Below are 9,434 nucleotides of genomic sequence, written 5' to 3' on the forward strand. Positions count from 1 at the left end.
GGGGCGCCGTGGGTGAGTGGGGGGTTGCAGCGGGGAGTGGGGGGAAGAGGGAGCGAGAGAGGGCTCCCCCCTGTTCCCCGCTGCTACCCCCGCTCCGCCACGCCTCCCCCCGCCCCCCGAATCTTTTCACCCGAGTACGGAAGTACTCGAAAATCGCTCATCTCTAATTAATAACCTATCCTGAAGATAGGTCAGCAATAGTAACAGTTCAGGACATCCCCTTTAAGGATGCGTTAGGTCAAAATGTGGGTGACCCAAATTGTATTGAGCTTAGCTCCACTTACTATTATTTGTGTTTTCATTGATTTTGCAGTTCATGTTTAGGCTTTGCAGTGTGGAAAATCTCGTCTTTCTTCCAGAAACCATCAACAAGCAGGCTAGATACTGTGAAGGAAATTATTATGGATTAATTTCCAGAGCTCCTTAAATTTGCTCATGTACTAACAATCCAAGGGCGCATTCAGACGACCGTATATCGGCGGTGTCTCTCTGCAGGGGGAGGAGGCTGGAAGAGCTGGGAGCAGTGCTCTGAGCTCCCGCCCCCTCTCTGCCCCCTCTCTACCCCCTCTCCGCCCCTCTGCACTATTTGCAATGAGAGAAGGCGGGACAGGGGCGGGGCTAAGTTCTGGGAATTCGCTCCGCCCCGTCCCTCCTCATTGGAAATAGTGCAGGGGGTGGAGAGGGGGCGGGAGCTCAGTTCCTGCTCCTGGCTCTTCCAGCCTCCTTCCCCTGCAGAGAGAGACGCCGTATATCGGCTGGGCGTGAATACCCAGCCGATATACGGTCGTCTGAATGCACCCTAAAAGCGGCTTCACACCAGCATATTCACAAATGCACATGCCTCAGCGCAACATATTTGCGCTATAGATGAGGCTCTCTGCGCACGTATCGGCATATTTTGCTGTACACTTTGCGCATGCAGAGCCTGTTCATATACGCACGCAACCCTCCTCGCTGTGATTTAAAAGGCCTAATGATGTCCAGATGTGTTCTTCTTTTCATAGAATTGCGCTGTATTTTGTGCATCCCGCTATGTATTGCATGCACATTTGTGCATCCCCATATAGACTTCTTGGGGCTGTTTGGTGCCCAAATGCACATAAAATATACACGGGATAAAGGAGCGTGCAAAAAAAGGGAAATGAGAATTAACCCATTAATGTCAATAGGTTCTATTCTATGTGTATTCCTCGCGCAAATAGGAGTCTATGGTGTACGCAAATGCGCAGTTATCTCAAACGAATTTGCGCTATTCACAGTGTTAATTGATAACATGGAGGACTAATTAGGCTGGCCTGCCTACTCATTAGAGTGCCCTGCCTGTTTAAACACGTGAACAGGGTCAGCAGCGCAGAAGAGGATACTTACCTAAGGGCGCCCACCCACTGGCGATTTTTTTCCCTGCGAAATTCGCAGCGTTTTTTTCTCTGCAGGGGTCTATGGGACTTGTAATGTTAAAATCGCGATCGCGCAAAATTGCGATTTCGCGGTAAATTGCGATTTTGCGCGATCGCGATTTTAACATTACAAGTCCCATAGACCACTGCAGAGAAAAAAACGCTGCGAATTTCGCAGGGAAAAAAATCGCCAGTGGGTGGGCGCCCTAAGGCTGAATTTCCTCATATGAATTCTATCCAACTCTGACCTGAATAGAACGTGCACAGGAATGGTTAATTCACACAAGCAATTTTTCCACAAGTTAGAAAAAACGCGGCGTGTCCGATTTTAGCGCGATTCTTCTTTAAGAATTGTGCATTGTTTATGGTTTCCAGGTAGCAAACTAAGATGATTTTTATGCCCTGTAGAGAGTTAGGCCTCATGTTCACTGGACAATTAGAATTACAAAATCCGCATTGGACACCCGCAGGTAAGTAAATACCTGCGGATGTCCTTTTTCCCTGCCACACAGATCGCACATGCGGGAGATCACTCGCAGCATGCTCCATTTTCTGCGGGTTTCCCGCGCGGACGGCTCCCACGGGCTTCCATAGAAGCCTATGGAAGCCGTCCGTATCTGCGGCACAACTGAATTTCTGCTCTCCGGCACGGGGCATGCGTGGGGCACGCTTCCGGCGTGCTGAGCACATCCGCAGGGGCCAAAGAAAGAAGATCCGGCCGCAACGGAGGGAAGATCCACTACATCCGGACAGGTAAGAAAAAAATCAATTTTCAGGCCTCATGTCCGCGGGAAAGGAGGGACCCGCTTTGGGATTCTGCATTGAGAATCCGCGCGGGCCCGAATTTCCTAGTGGACATGAGGCCTTAGGCCGCCTGCGCACCACAGCGGAATCTAGCTCTTACTTTGGCCGTCGATCCAGCTTACCTGTCTTCTTTCTGCTGTACTGCGGATGGTTGCGGCGAGCTACCGTCGGCCATGCGCAGTACAGATTTTTAGTTTCAAATGTTTACTTTTCCCGCGCTGTCAGGTAATGATCTGGAATCTACAACCTGTCCTCAACGGAAGCCGTCCACACAGAATCTGCACAAAAATGGAGCATGCTGAGATTTTTCCTCCGCGAGCAGAAATCGCAATTGATTTCCACTCGTGTGCCAGGAAAAGCGATTTCCTAGAGCATGCTTTGAACGGTATTTGCTGCAGCAGCCCGCCGCGGATTCGGCAGAAAGAATCTGCGTGCCGGCGGCCTAAAAACATGCTGCAAAATAAGTGGAAACAAGAACGAAAAATATATTACAGTATGTAAGTGTTAGATTTTAGGGCGCATTCACCGGGCATATTGTCATCGCATATTACGCTCATGTACTTCCTATGCGTAACATGCAGTGAATGGAGGCCATGAAGATCTTCGATTCACACCTGCGCGCGTTAAACTGCGAGGAGACATCCATATAAAACGCAAGACAAATAAATCAAAGCATGCTCTATTTCTCCATGCTTTATACGGAGCTCTTGAAGGGCTGCATACGGAAACGCTGCCCCTTCGCAATGCCTGCGAACGGACAGCGTTTAATACGTAGCCGCACTCTGCACAGTGGGAAATTTCAAAAGAGCATGCGCAGTGCCGATCGCAGTCTGTATTTGATCTCGTCCAGCAGAGCGAAAGGGCTGCGATGAGTACAACGCCGTAAGACTCGCTGCGTTGTACTGATACGCCAGTTTTGAATGAGGTGTCAGGGCTTATTCGCATGAACATATACGTAAATACGTTCGCCTGTACGGAACGTATTTACGCATTAATGAATTTTCACTAAGCTCGACTCATGATTGTAATTGGCGTTCTTAAAGCCACTCACATCGGGCGCTGCAACGTGCATGTAAAAAAACGCGCTAAAGTGATGGCAAGTAACGACCGGAAGGAATGCTTGGAATGGCAATTAAACGCCTAATTAGAAATAGATCCTAGTGACGAGTGATTGGCTCCAAAGTCACCTCCAAATGGGATCTATTATTATGTTGGGCCCACCGGAGGGTCCTCTCGTACTCAGGTGGGCCAGTCTGACCTGGCTGTTCCTATGCCAGCATTAACCCTGCTTCCCGATCATCTTGGTCGGAGTAATTGGTATATCAGCTAATTGTTTGACTGTTTTATCAACCTGTGGCCATTGAAGGACTCTCCGCAAGGCTTCGTTCACAAGAGCGTGGTTGTAGCGCAGTATAGACGCATGAAAAGAACGCGGCTATACTGCTTTCAAAATAGCGGGAACGGTGATTTTCAGCTATTAGGTGTCGAGCCTAATTAGCAGTGGAATTGCCCATCACACGATCAGGAGGTGAATGGTGCGTGTTATCCAGCTCCCATAGGAGTCTATGGAAACTCCTGTGCATCATGCACCAGAGATAGGTCAAGTCCTATCTTTTCTCGCAGCACGGACCTTAGCTGTGTGCATTGTAGCCACGCATGTCCGAGCTTTGTTAGGTGCGAGTTTTTTGCATGTCTAAAATTTCTTTGTCTGAACGCTTCTATAGGAAACCATTGCTTTTAATAGACGTGATTTTTCTTGCGCCTATTATGTGCTAAAATCCCACTCGTGTGATCCAGGCTAGTCATGCTACCATAGTAAGAGACTGTATACACCAGCTATGGAACCGGACAGCTTTTATGGACATCTGCACCAAAGTTATTCGCTAGAGAATCATTGTCATGGATATGCCTTGTATATTATACCATGTGCTATAGCCATATATCATAGAAACATAATGACTGCCATCAATTAAAGAATATTATTGTGTTACCTCGGTGTAGTGTGACCGTATCTCATCATTCAATGCACAGAAGAACCTAGAAAGGAAGAGGAAAATATAGTAAGCACAGGTATAGCAAACAGGGGAGTAGCTGGAAAAGACTGGACAACTCAGCAGAAGTTTTAATGGGGCCTCTCCCATGAACATTGAGCATATAGTGGTAGATACCAGATCTATACATGCGCTCTGCAGACTGTATAACTGAGTGCAGTACCGTTACATTCAGTGATCACAGTCTGACAGGAGTCCTTAACTTTCCCCATCTTTTTCACCCGTTACAGACAGCCATGATGACTTCTCCCAGCCACAACGTGTCTCTGCAGGATTTGACATACAAACATCTTTGACTCCTTTCTTTTCCAGCACCTTCCCTATGGTTTCACACCACTACACAATCTTCCCATCCATAGTGTCCCAGATAGTAATAATGCCACCCATAGTGCTCCAAACAATAATGGTATCCCCACTTTTGTACCCTCTGTAGGGCACATACACTAAGTGCTGCTTTTAATGTTCCTCACGCAATAAAATGGCTCCTTGTACCCCTGGTTAGTAATAATGCCTCCTTATGCTCCCCGCTCAATAATAATGTAATGGCTCTTTAGTCCCCACACTCAGTAATAATACATCCTTATCCCCCCCCCCCCAGTAATAATGCAATGGCTCCTTATGCCCCCACTCAGTAATAATGCCTCCTTAAGCCCCCCTTAGTAATGTAGTAATGCCTCCTTATGCCTCCACTCAGAAATAATATAATACCTTCTTAATCCCCCACTCAGTAATAATATAATAATACCTCCTCATGCTCCCCACTCAGTAGTAATGCCTCCTTATGCCCCCACTCAGTAATAATGTAATAATGCCTCTTCATGCTCCCCACTCAGTAGTAATGTAGTAATGCCTCCTTATTTCCCCACTCAGTAATAATGTAATAATGCATCCTTATGCCCCCACTCAGTAGTAATGTAATAATGCCTCCTTATTTCCCCACTCAGTAATAATGTAATAATGCCTCCTTATGCCTCCCACTCAGTAATAATGCCTCCTTATGCCCCCACTCAGTAATAATGTAATAATGCCTCTTCATGCTCCCCACTCAGTAGTAATGTAATAATGCCTCATTTCCCCACTCAGTAATAATGTAATAATGCCTCCTTATGCCCCCACTCAGTAATAATGTAATAATGCCCACCACTCAGTAATAGTGCCTCCTTACAGCTTCTTGTCTTACATAAAATGCATATTATAGTGCATAAGTGCTAAAGGATTGCACTTACCTGGTGCTGGGTGGGAGGTCCCTGTAAGGGTTAAACCCGCCAGCACCTTGGTGTCCCAGTTAGCTGATCACATTTTGCCCGTCCTTAATCCAGGGAATCTCGAGAGACATCCAGGAGAAAGAGCGCTCACTGTTCTTCAGTGGGTACAAATAGTAAATCTGATGTAGGGTAAAATATTCGGGACGAGAGGAATCAATATTCCAGTAGTTCAAAAAGTAGTCCAGTAGTTACAACCTGTTATAATTAATAAAATAGTTTGCGGAACTCCTGGAATACTGATTCCTCTCTTCCCGATCCTTGGAGCGCGGAGTATTTTACCCTACATCAGATCTATGGCATCTTTAATGTGCACATTTCATCATGACACCCCATGGTTCTGCGGTGCGGTTTTCAGCTGACAGCTTGTAGGGATGAAGCACATCGCTTCAATGTGCTTCACCTGTAGAAACCAATCAGTTGAAAACATCATCACAAAACGGCCGTGTTTTGTGGTAAAACTTGTGCTGTTTTCATCAATGTTTTTGCTGCGTAATTAACATGCACATCCATAAAGCCATAGGAACACCAGGCTTCATTCACACGGGCGTATATTGGCCGCGCTTTCACGCCCAGCCGGTATTTATGCTGCCCATATGAATGCATTGGTTTACAATGCATGAGTTCAGATAGGCGTATTCCCGTGGCGTAGAAGTGCCCGGCCAGCCAAGATAGCACATAGGAGCGCATTTCTGCCGGGTGCTTTTACGTCGGCCTGGGAAAGATAGTTCAGAAACTATCTTCCTGTCCGGAATACAGCGCCCACTGCATAGACTCCTATGGGAGCCATTGGTGACTGACGGGGAAGGGAGGAGGGAGGGAGTTTAGCAGCATCTCTGCTAAACTCCCTCCCCTTCTCCGCCCCTTGCCGGCTGTTTGCAATGGGAGGGGGTGAGATGGGGTGGGAGCTGGTTGCTAAGCTCCTGCCCCCTCTCATTGCTGGCAGCCGACAAGGGGCGGAGAGGGAGCTTAGCACACTAGCTCCTGCCCAGTCCCGTCCCCTTCCCTTGCAGAGAGCCGGAAAGGGGGAGGCAGTTTAGCAAAGCATATACTCGCTGGACCTGGGCCGTCTGAACGGGCATTAAACGGGGGGAGCGCTAACATTGGGACTTGTCTATATCCTGCTGGGAACTAATTAATTCATCTTGTTAATTGTACAGCGCCAATTTATTAGCCCCCCACCAAGTTATTTTACTGACCTCTGAAGGATAAGTCTACCTTGAGCCGGCTACCTGATTGAACCTGCAACCTTCAGGTTGTGAGCGAGAGCTTAGGACTGCATTTCTGCTGCCTTAACGCTCTGCGCCATACGAGGCTACTGTTTTCTGCCCTTCATCAGTTAGTATGGCCTATCACAGTGATATGAAGTCATCTTGACATCATTCTCTCTGATCTGCCCTGCTGATATACTAATAGTTTGCTCTAAAAGTGGCGCACCTGTTCATACAAAAATATCTGAATCACATGATACATGTTTTCCATTATTTTGGTACATTATCTTTAGTAAATCTCACTCGCATCTATGATAAGGCAGTCACAGTGCAGGAAGTGTCTTCATGGGGACACAGCAGCTGCAAAAACCCGGAATGGGTCCTAAATAGAGATGAGCGAGCGTACTCGGTTCAAGTGTTTTTGCACTCGAGCACCGCTTTTTCCAAATAACTGACTACTCGGACGAAAAGATTCGGGGGGCAGCGTGGTGGAGCGGGGGGTAGCAGTGGGGAACAGGGGGGAGCTCTCTCTCCCCCCCACTCCCCTCTGCAACCCCCCGCTCACCCCCAGCGCCCCCCGAATCTTTTCGTCCAAGTAGTTAGTTACTCGGAAAAAGCGGTGCTCGAGTGCAAAAACACCCGAAAAGAGTAGGTTCGCTCATCTCTATTTAGGACCCATTCCGGGTTTTGGCAGCTGCTACGTTCGCTCATCTCTAGTCCTAAATACACACAAAAAATGAAATATTTCTTCACCGCTTTTTTTTGCATCCTCTTCTGATTTTGGCTTCCAAATACTGATGCAAAATACTGACCAGATCTGCAGTTTGTGCATCAGGACTAACTTTAATGATAAACTGTTAAAATGGAAAACGTTTTTTGTGTTTTTCATGTAATTAGCCTTTTTTTTTATAGCGCTTCTTGTTTTACCATTTGTCCTGCTGCCATCCAGCAGATGGCGCTATGCAGATACAACATTTTGTTTCACTCTTCCGTTTACCTGTAAAGATGGCCGAAGCAGGTGGATATTTTTAGTATGTTTGTAGCTATTTCATCTACAATATGTCTAGTCTTCTGCTTCTTCATAAAATGTTTCTGCAGCTTCATATTTTTTTATCCTTTTTATAAATCTTCCAAGTACAAAGATGATTCAAGTTTCTATAAGCCGCCACTAGAGGGCAGCAGTTTCCTTATACTTTCATTGCCCTTGTTATTTCCAAACACCAAAGGTGACGGCTACTTCAAGGGTTTCTTCAGGACAAAGAAATTGCTATCATTTTTTTCTGCTCACAAATTACTGAAACCCTCGAGTTCACCTTCCACTGCAATTCTCTCTCTGGTTTCAAACGGCTCCTCTATAAAACAAGACACAAAAACACAAATTACAGTGCCAAACAGAGGGTAAATTACAGTTGCTTATCCTGTGCAAATAACAGTACCATTCAGCATGCCAGCAATAATGGCATATGCAGCACAAATACCAAAAGCTATCTAGTGTAATTATAGGTAAGCCATACAGTACACATATAATAATACCGAATAGTGCTTAATCACTAGTCCTGATATCCAGGGTCAAGAACTCACTTGTTCCTTAAAGTGCTTGTCCCATTTCTAGCTTTTGCTAAAGGAAGCAAACAGCTCCGTACATTGCACAGTGGCCCAGGTTGGTACTGCAGGCTGAATCACATTCACTTCAATATGATTCAGCCTGCAGTACCAGTGTGACAAGATGGTTCTTGTCACTACAGAACTTTAATTTTGCCCTCAAGTATAGACTCGGCAAACCTCAGGGTAAGGGCTTATTTAGACGACTGTATATCGGCTCGGTTTTCACGCCGAGCTAATATACGGTGTGCTTGTCTGCAGGGGGGGAGGATGGAAGAGCCAGGAGCAGGAACTGAGCTCCCGCCCCATGCCACTATTTGCAATGGGAGGGGCGGGACAGGGGCGGAGCTAAGTGGCAGTACTTAGCTCTGCCCCCATCTCACCCCCTCCTATTGCAAATAGTGGCGAGGGGCGGGGAAGGGACGGGAGCTCAGTTCCTGCTCCTGGCTCTTCCATCCTGCCCCCCTGCAGACAAGGACACCGTATATTAGCTCGGCGTGAAAACCGAGCCGATATACAGTCGTCTAAATAAGCCCTAATGCGGATGGGCTATATAGGGTATAATGCTATCTAGGGTGGCTAAAGGTGCTCCGGTCTATAGAAGAAGTGGGGAAGATATGTAGACATATGCAAGGAAAATTGCTGGAGGAATTGTACATTTCACCCAAATGCTTAGCCTGGGTGAGATAAAACTCCACTACATCTTCCTTCTGGATCCCAGTAAGCTCAGCTGGATCTAGTGAGGTAATCACTGAAACATAAAAGGCTACAAGCTGGAGTGAGCAAATCTACCTGGTGGACGTCTGCTGTCTGCTGACCATTAGTAGTAAGACAGGCAAGAGTTTGTTTTCTTGATTGCCAAAAAGTATAAGTGCTGTTTTCCACAGAGTTTTCTGTTATCTCTAAATATTCAAGAAAATAAAGTTATTTGGACCTTTACATAAACTGCGTGAGCCACTGTGTCGTCGCCGACACCCACCGCCTTACGCAGACATTGCCACAATGGTCAAGGTATGGAGGTAATAATGATTTTGCAGTGTTTTTTTCAGTTAACAGTATGGTGGTATTATGTGGGCATGGTCTGGGGGAATTACTTGGCATTCATAT

This window comes from Eleutherodactylus coqui, chromosome 2 (assembly GCF_035609145.1).
Source record: "Eleutherodactylus coqui strain aEleCoq1 chromosome 2, aEleCoq1.hap1, whole genome shotgun sequence".
NCBI classification, from domain to species: domain Eukaryota; kingdom Metazoa; phylum Chordata; class Amphibia; order Anura; family Eleutherodactylidae; genus Eleutherodactylus; species Eleutherodactylus coqui.